Here is a 15,455-nt window from a genome sequence, read left to right as displayed (position 1 = left end):
TGGATGGAAGCTGTCCATGATGCATTTAGACTGAAGATCAAACTGAGAATACTTTCCTTCCACAAAGGACAATAGCTGTGTTTCATTTTCCTTTCAGGCGCAATAAATAAGGGCCAATCTGTGTAATCAATCAGATTGACATGTGTAATCAATCAGACTTCCTCCTAGCTGCTAGTACTGGCAGCAGTGATTGGAGGGAGCCCCAAATCCCACATCCACCTAGTCCTAATTTTGCTCCAAGTGTGCGGGGGTACTCTCTCTCTCTCTCTCTCTCTCTCTCTCTCTCTCTCTCTCTCTCTCTCATATGCTGTTCAGCAGCAGTGCATTGCTCACTCTCTGGATGTAGATTGTTGTGCTCAGAACAGTATGTGCAGGGTGGTGGGGAGACGAAAGGTGGGAGGTTAGGGATGGATGTGTCAATTTCTGTTTCTCTAAGTTTCTCATTTTTCCAAGCTTCTGTTCACTTAGCCACATTTCCACATCAGTCTGATTTTTTTTAAAGAAAAAAGTCCTCATGAAAATTCATCACACACAATATACACACAATTTTGCTAATATAATGCCTTTTTTATATGTTTTTGTATCTTTATATAAAATCAATGTATCTAAACATGCAGTATAGCAGCACACATTCTCTGGAATTCCTTGCCCATTAACATTGGGCAAATACCCTTGCTGTACTGTTTTAGACGCCTGCTAAAAACATTTTTGTTTTGGCAAGCCTACTCAAATATGTAATCTAATTATATGGAAATGGAAATGGACTGCCTTGAAGTCAATTCCAACTTATGGCAACCCTATGAATAGGGTTTTCATGGTAAGCAGTATTCAGAGGGGGTTTACCATTGCCTTCCTCTGAGGCTGAGAGGCAGTGACTGGCCCAAGGTCACCCTGTGAGCTTCATGGCTGTGTGGGGATTCAAACCCCGGTCTCCTAGGTCATAACTGTAATTTTGAAAATTTAATTATATACACTTGTTTTTAAATCTTGTCGATTTTATCTGTATTTCTGAGAAACATTTTACATTGTTTTATGTATGCCACTTAGACATTTTTTATTTTTTGATTCAGTACTCTATACATTTTGTTAAATAAATAAATGTATAGAAAGAATCATTCTACTGGAGTATAGTGCATTTGTATAATATATCAAATCATACCAGCCTTGCATGAAAAATAACCAAGGGTAATCAGATAAATCACACCATCAATATTATGAACTTCATGTATCAATGAATTTATTTAGAATACATTTGCTGCTTAATTTCTCAAAATGTCTTACAAAAGATTTTTGGGAATGGAGGTGAAATGAACTTGGTCTTCATTTTGGTAATCGATAAGCTAATCTAATTTTCTGGTCCTGGACATATGTGCAGATCAGAACCAGATTTCTTACAATAGTTCCACACCACATGTTATCCCTATGGTGCTAGGATTAATCAGGGAGCTTGGTCTTCCCTGGTGTTACATTATATCACTGCCTGCTCTGCCCACTGAGTACTTCTAAGGCAATGGGGTGGGATTGAGCTGCTGGATCTCACTCAAGCACATCATGGAGGCAAGTCTTCCCTTGCTGGCAGTGACAGTTGCAAACAAAATATAAGTGTGTATATATGTCACACTCCTTTTCCACATTTCCCACATTTCCCTTTCATAATATGCTACTCCATTCTGCTGTTTTGGAATCATATCTAATGAGTTACAGATACATGATTCATCCTGGATATAATTGATGTACTCCATAATGTGAACAGGAAGTGAGAAAAAGTATGATGTGCTTGCAAACAGAGGATATTATAAACAAATATATGACTTGTATTTATAGGATTATTTATCTGATTATATGTGATTGTTTTTAGGGCCAGGCCTTCCAGGGGATGGAGGATACACGTGAACCTATTGTATCAGGCTCAGAGCCAGCAGGGGGCTCAACTCCAAATTCTATATACATATATTTAAAAGTCTCTAGCCCTTGTAGAATGAGAGTTACAAAGCAAAGCAAACTGACCAACTGCTTTGTGAGAAATGAGCCCATCCTGCTTTTCACTATATTTTGTCAATAAGTGAAGTCACATCTGTGACTGATCTTTAGAGAAGCCATACAGAGAAAAAAGTCTTGCAAATTCTTTGTCTGGAGAAGGGACTTCCTGTCTCATTTTGAAGACATTTGTGGTCTTTCCTGGTAGAGACGCAATTGTTGCCTCTTCTAGGGCTCTGAGCTTTCATTAAAGAAGAGAAGAGCAAGTCTCTTGTGCCCTTGTAAAATAAGAACTATAAAGCAAAATGTGCAGGTGAAATTCTAATAAATTATTTTGTGAGAAATAAGTCCACTCTCCCCTTTCAGTGTTTTTAGCCAATGAGGGAAGTCACAGCTGTGATGAATACTTAGAGAAATAGTAGAATCCCACACACACACTAGGGGAGACCAAATAATGGCTTCAAAATGAACCAGGAAATCTTCTCTAGACAGTGAAAGACACAACTTCCTGGATCACTTTGAAACCATGCAACAGCCCCCCCCCCATAAGTGAATGGTACCCATACCCAGAGACAACAATTGAGAAATCCTGCTGGGAGGAAGGGTGGGATATAAATCCAATAATAAATAAATAAAAGCAAGGATTTTGGTGTAGCTGCTGCAACTGGGCGGCATTTTGTCCGGCCAAAAGGAAAAGATAGCAGCAAATGCAGGGATTCCATACTCTAAGGACACAATCCAAGTTGTATACATGCTGGGTCGAGGGGAGGTGAATACTGCTGGCATAAGTCCCCCCTCCCGGTGCAGCCACAGGGCAGTCAGCCGAAACTGGCTCAGCCAGGGATCTGCTAGAGAAGTCTAGGCCCATGTAGGAAGCTGGAGCAAGGCCCTAAAAGGGGGCATTCTGGGGGGGTGTCAGGGGAGGCACTGGGGGGGCCTTCCGCTATATCCAGGTCCTATTTGGCCCCCTCCCACAAATCTCTGTCCCGGCAGCCAGAGCACCAGGAAAAGGGTGGCAGAAAGAAACATGTATTTTGTTTCCTTCTGCTGCACCTTACTATCACAACCAGTGTCCTTTCTTTCCAGAGGCCTCTGAACAGCAGCTGGATGTGGCGGCCCCTTCCGTCAGCTCAGCCTCCGCTGACTCCGCTCCCGCTGGCCTTCAACAAGATGGATTACTCTGCCCGTTGATTGTGACAGCTACACGGGGTGGGAGGTGGAGCAGAGAAAAATAGGGGGGTTTTGTGGGAGGTTTGTTGCTGCTGGTACAAACAATTACATGATATATTCATGCCAACTAATTCATATCCCTTTTGCTCAAAAAAGAAGAGAAAAGAGTTGCTATAGTTACTATTAGGTATAAATTGCCACAACAAATGCTCTTAGGATACGTTGCGTGTTTTTCAACACTGTAAAGGGACACCAGTGTAAATGGGGAAGGGGTGTCATCAATTACGTAACGTTGCAGACTGAAAGCAAAAACAGCAAATGCTGATTGCATGTGTGGGATTGATTCCATTGCGGACTTGGGATGAATAAGCGAACACAATTTCCCGTTTCTGTTTCCGGCAGAACTCTCCAGCATCCTTATGGAAGGCTGCAACTCCCAGCACCCCTGACCATTGGCTGTGCTGTGGGAACTGTAGCCCAAAACATCTGGATGGCCACAGGATGGGGAAGGTTCCTCTAAAGTTTTATTTTGCTTCCAATGACTAGTGAACCTTCCCTGGCTCTGTCTATTTTTAGCCTTAACCCCTCCCCAAACTCCCCCCCCCAAGCATATAGAAAATAAAAGTTGTTGAATGAGGATGAAGCAGCAAATGTGTATATATTAAGAGAAAGAGCAGGCAGGATCTGGATAATTAATGTTCTTTGTGGAATTCATCTCCAGCAAAAAGGAACAGGGGAAACAAAATTGTGGAAGTTCCCTTGTGTGAACTCAAACAAATAAGATAAGGAAAATTGACATATGAGTATAGGATGGAAAAGAAAAATGAATCAAGTTGTTGGAAATGGGGGAGTAGCTCAACCCTATACACAGCCAATGCTATAGAGGACTGAGCAGGGGGTTGGACTTGATGGTCTTGTAGGCCTCTGCCAACTCTATATATATAATGCCGCCCTGGGCTCCTGCTGGGAGGAAGGGCAGGATCTAAATCAAATAATAAACAAACAAACTCTGCTATTCTATGATTCCTGTTGTTCCAGTATTGGCCTTGGAACACAGCCCACCATCCTTGGGACTTTGGCTGAGCTGGAACCAGCAGCAGTTACTGATGGGCTTGCCACATGACAATGGAGTGCAAATCCATTACTGACTTCACCTGCTCAAATGTTTTTAATTATTATTACTGTCTTGTCAAACTGCAGCAGAAGTTTTTGTACCAGGCTCAACACAGTAATACTTTCAATAAAATTAGGAGAAAGGTGTTCCCCAATAAGAAAATGCATCCCAGGACTAATCAACTCACCTTTGGACCTTAGCCCTGGGAGGGATCCATCCAATTGTCTGTTCTCAGCATGTTTGCATGCATGCATGCTAACAATTATTTTGCCCTGTGTTCCTCTACAATTTGCTTTACTTACAGACAATTTTGTTCAGCATATAGCATTTATCATGCAAAGTCAGGCAGAAATGGCACACCCCCTTTCTGTTTACTCTTTGCTGCCACACTTCCTTTTACTATTAAATGAGCAGTTGGACACTTACCATCCTATTTAAAGAGATTAAAAAAATATCCAGAAGTGTTTGTTTACACTGCATTGGACCATGTGGCACTGAGTCCTTTTCAGTGGAAAGCTTGCTGTAACATTCTGCTTAATTGATTTAATTCTTTTGTAGTCCCCAACCTCCCCCTCTGTTTCTGTACAATTGCCAGAGCCAGAAGATTAGCCACATTAAAAAAGAGAGAAAAGATCACATCAATCTTATTAATTAGCAGCATCTGGAACATCCGGTTGAGATATATATCCTCTGTGACTAGAAGTGCCTTTTACCAGCTTTGTCTGGTTCGTCAGCTATGGCCATTCCTGGACAGGGATAAACTGACCTTTGTAGTCCATGCATTGGAAACCTTGAGGTTGTATTACTGCAATACGCTCTATGTAGGGCTGCCCTTGGCCCTCGTTCGGATGCTCCAGCTGGTGCAAAATGCAGCCGCCAGATTGTTGATGGAAGGATGTGGCCAACAACATCTGACACCACTTTTAAAACATCTGCACTGGCTGCCCATCTGCTACCAAGCCAGGTTCCAGTTCCTTGTATTAATTTACAAAGCCCTAAACAACTTAGGTCCAGAGTAACTTAGGGACTGCTTGAACCCTTATTTCCCAGCTCAATCACTGAGATCTTCTGCAGGAGCGGCTCTGGTTGTCCCCCAAGTTGGCAAGGCTCATTTAACATCAACACGAAATCGAGCCTTCAGTGTCATCGGGCCAGTTTTCTGGATTGCTCTGCCAACAGAGTTTCAGCAGGCGCCTTCTGTTTTAACTTTTAAGTGCCTGCTGAAAACCTTTCTGTTTTGCCAGGCTTATGCAGGCAATTAAGAACATGCTTTTTCGCAACAATTGAATTTTTATTTTATTCTATGGTTGTCGTTGTTTTAAGCATGTTGTAAACCACACTGATGTTGTTAACAAAATAGTGGTATACAAATATTATTATAAATAATTAATAAATAAATAATGATTGAAATAAAGGCAGCGTTCAGTCAGTCAAGGAGGGAATTGGAGACCTCTCAGCTTTTTATGGTGGCCATCACCTTGGACCACAAGGCAGGGGTTTCTGCTTCTACAAGTTCTTGTATTGCTTCAAGTAACTCTGACTATAGCTTTATCTCAAGTAAGACATGAGGTCTCCCTAATATTCTTGATCTTCCACAGGAAGCATTGGCCTCTTGAAATGCCACTTCTTTCTGAAATGTTGCAATACAGAGCTGCCTGTTGTTATTATTATTATTATTTGGAGGGGGAGTGGATATTCCCAAAAAGTTTAGAGAGTGCTTAGGTTATTTTGGTTCAACTGGGTTACCTTCTCTTTTGAGTTTAATGTTCAGTCATGAATATTTCCTGCTCCTATCCCCCACAAGAAAAGAACTCTTAAAACAAACTTATAGCTTATAGCTACATGAGCTGTTTATTTAATGTAAAGGTTTTGAAAAGGTTTAAGTGAATGCATTTTAATTTCACTCAGTTTAGTATTACTTTATAAACAGGGATGTAGTCGTCCAGGATCTTAGGGGTTTTTAGATCCCTAACTTTTTTTGGGAGCCAGGTTCCAGTGGGGTCCCTATGTTTCCAGCATCCTATGAACCAATCAGCATGAAAGGGGTGTATGTTGGCCACTGAGAAGAGGCTTCCTTGTCATTTCTTGATGATTCCTTTCAGAGTGAAAGGAGTTCCTATTAGTTTCAAATTCAAAAAGCCAAGTTGTGGAGAGTGAGACTTTTGTAACTGTAGAAGAAGAGACAGTGAATCCTGGTGATAGCATCCCATCTACATCATCAAGCCGTTTGGAAGCAGCAGGAGATAAATATGCAGATACTGAACTCAGTAATTCAAGCAATATCTCTTCCAGTGAGAAAGGACAGTCAAATGTTGACAGTAATAGAGAAACAGAAAGCAGTATTCAAGCCTAGCCTGTTTTTATGCTGTGTTATCAGCATGTTCCAGGCATATCTGTTCCCTTTTCTTAATCAAGAATCTGTTTCATTTGTGTATACTCTGCACATAGTTCTTCCCCCAATAGATTGGGGGGTGTTTTGTCATAGGGCCTTGATTAAAAGAACTAGTTTCACCTGGGTGCCAGTTTGAATGTGTGCTTTTTTCACCCTCCCAGCAGCCATGGGGAACATGTGGTTCTCTCATAGGGATGGGGAGAAATTCAATTTAGTTCACATTTAAAGGTGAACTCACCTAATTCACACTTTTTGAAACAATATGCAAACCAAAACACAACCATCCTTCAAAATGTGCATGTTTCTGAATTTTGCAATGCAGTTCTCTGGCCAAGAAATGTGTACAAAAATGCATATACTAGGATAATGTATGCATATCATTGCATGTATTCGTGAAAATAACATATAAACACAGATTATATTAGGGAAAGGTGCTTTGCAAAAATGTGTGTATTAGAAAATATTGCAAACAAAGTGTGTATATTAGGATAAAGCATTTTGGCTGAAGAAAACATCTTTTTATTACCTTTTTTGGATTTAACCCTGGTAAGGATTAGGGTGCAATAATCTGTCAATTCTGGTTCTCTCAGTTCCTCTTTTTATCTAATCTTATATTCATTTCACATTTCTGCAGCAATTTGCTTTTTTTTAAAAAAAAATAAAAACCTCATGAAAATTCTTCAGCATTTTAGTGTGAATTTCTCCTAATAAATACATTTTTGTATACACTTTTGATGGACACATGTTTGCAAGCAATTTATCCTAATGTAATGCATTTTTGTATGTTATTTTCACCAATATATTCATTTTGTGCACACTTTCCCCTAATAGTTGCATAAACTTTCTTTCGAATTTGTGACATGACAGACAATGACAGCCTCCATTTAAAGAATTACAGTTTGTTTTAAGAACAGGAGCAGTTCTCAGGACCCTCTGAAAAATTCAGTGAATAAGGCAGGGCGAGTGCACAACAAAGCCTTATCTGGAAGGGTGATAGCGCAGTAATGGCCATTTTAGATATGGTAGGAAAAAACACTAGCTATGTTGTAGTCATTCCAAACAGATGCAGAAGTGTCTCAGAAGAAAGTGAAAGATATTGTAAGACTCTATAGGAAGGTTGTTGTTGTTGTTATGTGCCTTCAAGTTGATTACGACTTATGGCGACCCTATGAATCAGTGACCTCCAACAGCATCTGTCATGAACCACCCTGTTCAGATCTTGTAAGTTTAGGTCTGTGGCTTCCTTTATGGAATCAATCCATCTCTTGTTTGGCCTTCCTCTTCTTCTACTCCCTTCTGGTTTTTTCCAGCATTATGGTATTTTCTAGTGAATCATGTCTTCTCATGATGTGGCCAAAGTATGATAGCCTCAGTTTCATCATTTTAGCTTCTAGTGACAGTTCTGGTTTGATTTGTTCTAACACCCAATTATTTGTCTTTTTTGCACTCCATGGTATGCACAAAGCTCTCCTCCAACACCACATTTCAAATGAGTTGATTTTTCTCTTATCCACTTTTTTCACTGTCCAACTTTCACATCCATACATAGAGATCGGGAATACCATGGTCTGAATGATCCTGACTTTAGTGTTCATATAAATGTAATATCCTGCCTTCGCTCCTTGGTCTCAAGGAGCTGGGAGTCAGGAGAGTGAGTTTTCATTAAGCACTCATGTTTCACAAAGCAAGTATTCTAAGGAGCTTAGGCGCTCATAGGAAATATGTGTTTAATTATCAACAGCATAAACCAGCAGCAAACTATAGAAATTAAGGAAGGAAGAAGTTTTATGTTCTCATTTAGAGGGGGTTTCCTAAGTTGTAGCACATAAGTTTGCAATCCCACTGCCATATATTATTTTTAAGGATGCAGCAAAAAACATATGCATTCAAGTAAAGGGCTTTTTTAAAAAAGTTTACCTTGTGCATCTAGTATCCTTTATCACCCCTGTCCTATGTAGGAATCTTGCAGTTATGATTTAACAGGCATATTTTTATTTTTTAAACATAAGCTACAGCAGCACTGAAGCCACTATTATCACATCAAAAATCCCCCTTGAATTCTGATGTTAGCCATAGCTGCCAATGGAAACTTTCCCCCTTTCCACCCCTGGCATTTTCAGTGTGACTGAAGTGCACTGAAGTACAAAGGATGACCCAACTCCCCACACAATTTGGTCCCAATCCTGTTCCCTCAAGACTGCTATTTAAAGTATTTTAAAAGTGCACATTAAAAATAAGAGTACACACATTTAACATCATGTTTAGTGTGACCATTTGGTTTGCATCCAAGTGATGTCCTCACCTTAATGGAAAGTACTTTTATTTGTGCATGTTGGGGGCATCCATTTTCACCAAACCCACTTAATCCCACCCCAAATATCTGATGTAGGACTTTCCAGAACCAAACTGGATAAGATGCAGAAGGCTGCATTAGAGGTGTGTGTGTGTGTGTATCAGTGACCGACCAGGAGAGAGACCTCGGGGTTGTAGTGGACAGCACGATGAAAATGTCAGCCCAGTGTGCGGCAGCTGTGAAAAAGGCAAATTCCATGCTAGCGATAATTAGGAAAGGTATTGAAAATAAAACAGCTGATATCATAATGCCGTTGTATAAATCTATGGTGCGGCCGCATTTGGAATACTGTGTACAGTTCTGATCGCCTCATCTCAAAAAGGATATTATAGAGTTGGAAAAGGTTCAGAAGAGGGCAACCAGAATGATCAAGGGGATAGAGCGACTCCCTTACGAGGAAAGGTTGCAGCATTTGGGGCTTTTTAGTTGAGAGAAAAGGCGGGTCAGAGGAGACATGATAGAAGTGTATAAAATTATGCATGGCATTGAGAAAGTGGATAGAGAAAAGTTCTTCTCCCTCTCTCATAATACTAGAACTCGTGGACATTCAAAGAAGCTGAATGTTGGAAGATTCAGGACAGACAAAAGGAAGTACTTCTTTACTCAGCGCATAGTCAAACTATGGAATTTGCTCCCACAAGATGCAGTAATGGCCACCAGCTTGGACGGCTTTAAAAGAAGATTAGACAAATTCATGGAGGACAGGGCTATCAATGGCTACTAGCCATGATGGCTGTGCTCTGCCACCCTAGTCAGAGGCAGCATGCTTCTGAAAACCAGTTGCCGGAAGCCTCAGGAGGGGAGAGTGTTCTTGCAGTCGGGTCCTGCTTGCGGGCTTCCCCCAGGCACCTGGTTGGCCACTGTGAGAACAGGATGCTGGACTAGATGGGCCACTGGCCTGATCCAGCAGGCTCTTCTTATGTTCTTATGTTAACTGTCCCCACTTGTGTAAGCAGAAGCACTTTGAAGCCACCATGGGACACAACCCATTCAGGTTCCCCCACCCCCTGAAATGTTAGAATTCTCAGTGTGCATATAGTTTGAAATTGTACCAAGACAGACTCCAAAACTGCTGCCTGCTAATATATTGAATCAGAAACAGAGCTGTTTTTGCCACTGGAAGATGATGCCAATAGTAGCTCCAGCGTTCATGACATTATGTGCATTGATTATTTGAAGCTAGTTGGAGCACCAGCCTACTCATCTATCCTCCGACTTTTCTGCTTAACAATTTCTGTTCTGGAGATGGCACTTTGGTGCATTTGTTACTAAGTCAGTAACGGACTTTCCAAATCATGAGTGATTTATTTGCTTCATCATAGTCATTGATTTCTTGGACAATGACTGATGACTGATGCTAACCTGTATTAGAATTGCCTTCAGTAACAAGTTCACTGCTTGACTATATCAATACACAGCCAACATCTTTAAATATATACATTCAGTGGTCTATTTGAAACAGATCTACTCATTTTTATGTAGTGTAAATAGCATATAGTGTTGAATTCAGCTAAGTCCTATTTGGACGTAGATCCATTGAAATTAATGAGCCTAACTTAGTCATGTACATTTCAGTGGATCTACTTTCAGTAGGACTAGCACTGAATATCACCTATAGTCTTTTTAAATATTATATGAATTTTTCATCATAAGTTCATATTTGTTCATTAGCTTGTGTGGATAAATGAATATGCAACAAATTATGGCTACCATTTTTCTCTTTTATGCAAGCAGTAATAAAAGGGCATTTCAAATGTATGTATTATGTTATATTCCTTATGGAAGGCATATACACTTAGGGGCTTCATCATTGATGGATTTTTATTTTATGGTTGCAAGCAACAACCTACAACAATCTAGTAACATTTCCTTCTGCTGGTCTTCCACACATAACCATATAAGTATTACATCACACATGTTCTTCCTCCACCATATGGACAACATATAATCAGGAAGTAGGCCATCATTTAACTGGCCTTGTCGGTAACATTGTTATATTCCTTTCATGGTGATCTAGCTTCCCCCCACCCAAGTGCAGGAATTTTATCAATAAATATACGGAAACTAAACATGTGGTTCACTATTCATACTGCAGTTGGCTGCATGGATCTGAAATTGCCCCCTTGCCCAGAACATCTTATCTATATTTTGAAAAAGTAATTCACATCTCTCTCTCTCTCTCTCTCTCTCTCTCTCTCTCTCTCTCTCTGTTATTGCTGTTATGTCAAAATTGACACCAGGGACCCATTATGGGGAAATGCCTGTACTGGGCAAGGGCTGTAGCTCAGTGGTAGAACTAGATGGACCGATGATCTTACTTATTCTGAAGCAGCTTCCTATGTCCCCCCTAGTTAAAAATATTGAACACTGAGCAGCTTGCAACAAGCAAGAATGGACTAAATGGATTTAGGATGGTATGCACAGGCCTCCTGATCCCTGTGATGACTTGTTTACTGCTTATACAATCACTCCACTTGGAATGCTACACCTATGGAAAAATAGATCCTCCCAAAACATTTACCTTGTAGGAGAGAGCACTACATTTTTCTGGGGTATGGCAGATTGTGTAGTTTTCTTGTGAGCAGACTTCTTGGGCAAGCTGTCCAACCTATCATAACAAGCCCACATTCACACCATACACTTATTCCACTGTTATTCCACTTTACAGTCATGGTTTAAACAGTCAAGAATCCTGGGATGTGTAGCTTGTGAAGGGTGCTGAGAGTTGTTAGGAAGCCCCTATTCCCCTCACAGTGTTACCATTCCCAGAGATCTCTGTGAAGAAGGATTGATTGTTAAACCACTCTGGGAATGGTAGCTCTCTGAGGGCAGTAGGGGTCTCGTAACGATTCTCAGCACCTTTCAGAAACTACACTTCCCAACATTCTTTGGGGAAGCCATGACTGTTAAAAGTGGAATAATTGTGGAATAAATGTTTGGTGTGAATATGGCCCTAGTCTGGAAAGCTTCTCTGTGAGTAGATAAACAAATTTGGGGAGCACGTTAGAACTGTGGGAATACCTTTTTCTTTCTCTTTTCAACTATATGAGTAACTCTGCTAACTTTCTGGTGTTAGAGTGTTTGTTACTAAAGCACCACTTCCCTTTGACTTCCCCACACTGAAAGCATTAAACAACTGTGAAGACCACACTGCCAGCGTTGCTCCCACAGTGGTACTTTTTAGTACTTCAGAGATATCCTGCACATGTAGAGATTAGGTACACTGAAATCTCCTAAGTAAGAACTTGTTGGGTGCTTTTTAATTCATCAACTTTGAGCTTGAAAACAACATGTACCCACACCTTTTAATGACTTAAAAGTTTATTTCTCAAACTTTGGTTAACAAACCTGGCATATGGTAGAGATGTGGAATCTTACTGAAGGCAGAAGACTATAATTATTACCAGTGCTTTTTTGGTAAAAAAAAAAAATGAGGTGCAGGTATTCATATCTTGATAAAAGCACTGTGGGTGCCACCATAAAATGGCCGGCATGGGTAGGAAAAAAAAATGTACCAGTACTCTGTTCTAGTGAGTACTGTCACACACAAAATCCCTGACTGTTAGTTACCATAAATATAATTGTTATGTTGTTTCAACCTGTTTGACTTTGTAGACCAAGTCATATCATCTGCTGTGACTCTCTCAGAACTGTTAAGAGTAGGACCAGATTCCATTCTGGACCAGCTTCTGGGGGTTATATGCCAGTGGTGGGAGTAACAAATGTAAATGTGTAGTAGGTTACTGTCTATACACACCATTATCTATCTTGCATCTAGGCAAGCAGAAGATGTTATCAGAGTTCAGGAGACATTATGAGAGTTCAAGCACACATTCTAGAAGGCAAAAACACTCACATAGGATGCAAAGCAAGGCTGGTAAACAGTGTGGCCTAGTGAGAGAGGGGATGGCGAGGGAGGGGTGTAGCCTGGAGAGAGTCTGAAATATCAGATACAAAGGCCTGGGTTGCATTCAGTCCCCAGTTCTGAAGTTTCCCACCCCTATGTCAGAGGTTCAATGTGCTTGTGGAGAACTATGCCATTTTTCTACAAAATTAATAAGTAACAGACCTCTAAATATCTTCTGAAAAGAGGAGAAAAGCTGCTGTCTCCTTCATTATTCCTTTGAATGACTGTGCTATTGTTAGGACAAACCATCTATATCAGCAGCAGGGTTGCCAGGTCAGAAGCATCCCAAACCCTGAGATTTCAGGAGCGGACCTTAGCGGTGTCAGAGAGGTGGACCCTAGTGATGTCATTAAGCATGTTACGTTAAGCATCAACCACAGTTGCTCAGAGCATACAATTCAAACAAAAACATTTCTCTGATTAGAAATTAAGATAGAAATCTTAGCTAAAAGATGGAGCATGGGTAGGGAACATTTAATTTAGCCTACTTGCTTCTGGGAAGAAGGGTTTAAGTGCCCTCAGGCCAGTCACTAGAAGGCCATTGTAGGAAGAAAGGAGCCTAGTGTTGTGGAGATGTTAGACGGGAGCGCTCAGGAGTAAAGATTTAGGGTTGCCAGGTTCAGGGCCTGAGACTGATCCTGTATCTTTAGGAGAAGAGAAAATCAGCCAAATGCAGGTGTTCTTGCAACACTGTAATAGGAAAAACCACAAGGTGGAATGCTCCCCCCTGCACAACTTTTAAAGATACAAAAGACCTCTTGGAGGCCAGGCCTGGCAACCAAGAGGTCTTCTGTATCTTTAAAAGTTGTGCAGGGGGAAGGGAGAATTCCACCTTGTGGTTTTTCCTATTAAAGTGTTGCAAGAACACCTGCATTTGGCTGATTTTCTCTTCTCCTAAAGATACAGGATCAGTCTCAGGCCCTGAACCTGACAACCCTAGTAAAGATGGATGCCCCTGAAGGCTGAAATTCTAAACACACTTACTAAGCCCCATAGAACTCAATAGGACTTACGTCTGAGTAGATATGGTTTGGATTGTGCTGTTGGTAAAGCTTGACTAGGGATTCTCTGCAAAGATGTCCATATCCAAGCAGGGTTGGCAACCCCCTGCCTGGAATGCCCTGCCCCTCCCTTTTAACATGGCTACTCCAAAGTTCTTTACAGATTTGACCCTTCACTTCCGAAAGAGATCTGAGAAATGAGTAAGAAGATTCTTTCCCCTTTTCTGTCTACCCTGTGAGCTACTATAAACTCAGCCAACCCAATTCCAGTGAGTAATAATTGACAGAGAGAAAACACACATGGTTTGGTCTACTTTCACAGGCAGCAGCTTGAGAATAACAACTGCAGCCACACTTCCCATTGTGTGAATTCACTGTTGTTGCTTCTATGGATGTAAGGGAGTGAGGTGAAATGTAAATGAAATGCAAAAAGAAAAAGAACAGACAGGGATTATTTCCTAAATGCAATACTATACCAACCACAACAAGATTCCTATGAGTAGAGCAGAAAACTCAGCATCCCACAACCAGTCAGGATTCCTAACCAAAGACCAAAACCAAAATAATTCCTGGCAGCCAGTCAGCCAAGGACACAGAAATCTTCATTGTATTACTTTCAGCACCTGCTAAAAACATTTTTGTTTAGGCAAGCCTACCAAGGCATGTAGAAGCTATTGTGTTTTTTATTTGTTTTTAACTCATTGCTGGTTTTATTATTTTGAACATTTTTAAATACCTCTTTAACTGTTTTTGCCAATATTTTTAATCCCTTCTGTAAACTGCTTTGAGGTTTTTTTTACAGTAAAGCTGTATATAAATGTTGTAAATAAAATACATAAATAAATTTTTGGAGTCACTCTGGCCCTTGGGTCTCTTTCCTCTTTTAAGGAACAAAGGAACAAAGGGATCTGACTTATACTGACTCAGGCCATTTGGTAGCATCTAGTTCAGTACTGATGACACAGACTAGCATTGGCTGGCCAGGATTCCAGACAGCAGTCTTTTCCAGAAATTGAATTTTGGACCTTTGCATGCAAAGCACATGCCCTACCACTGAACTATAGCCCTTCCCCAGTTTAAAAAAGTATATTTTAAAACTGTTCTTTTCAGTTCACTAATTATTATTATTATTGTTATTGTTATTATTATTGTTGTTATTTTATAATTATCTTCTATTTTATTTTTCAGAATATACAGAAAAATGAACAGTTAATCAACAAACATGGAGTACATTGTATATACAAATGATGTTGATAATCCAATCTTGTGTCCAAACCTTAATAAAAACAAAATGGCATTTTATAATTATTTTTCACTCACTGACTTTATTCTCTCTGTCGTTCTATAAGTTTCTCTATGTGAGTGTGAAAGATAGACAAGAAAAATAAACACAGGTATAAAAATACAATAAAAATAAAAGCAATACAATTTACAAAAATTCATTTAAATAACAAATAACATTATCATTATCGGCACCGCCAAGAAAGAGGAGGTGGTGTTAGCAGGGGCAGCAGCTTCCGAGAGGCAGAAGGGTGACAGGC

General features: G+C 40.3%; 1 long non-coding RNA gene across 1 annotated transcript in view; it reads left to right on the top strand.

Moving 5' to 3' along the window:
• The window catches only part of LOC133388368 (uncharacterized), a 77,430-nt gene extending 62,226 nt beyond the window's left edge, over nt 1-15,204 (top strand). Inside the window, exon 4 of the long non-coding RNA XR_009763764.1 lies at nt 15,103-15,204. This is a non-coding gene — a long non-coding RNA (uncharacterized LOC133388368). The remainder of the gene's footprint in view (nt 1-15,102) is intronic.
• The last annotated feature ends 251 nt before the right edge of the window (nt 15,205-15,455 follow it).

Source organism: Rhineura floridana, chromosome 7 (assembly GCF_030035675.1).
Source record: "Rhineura floridana isolate rRhiFlo1 chromosome 7, rRhiFlo1.hap2, whole genome shotgun sequence".
NCBI lineage: Eukaryota > Metazoa > Chordata > Lepidosauria > Squamata > Rhineuridae > Rhineura > Rhineura floridana.
Note: the sequence above shows the minus strand (reverse complement) of the source record. Positions and strands in the feature narration are given on the sequence as shown.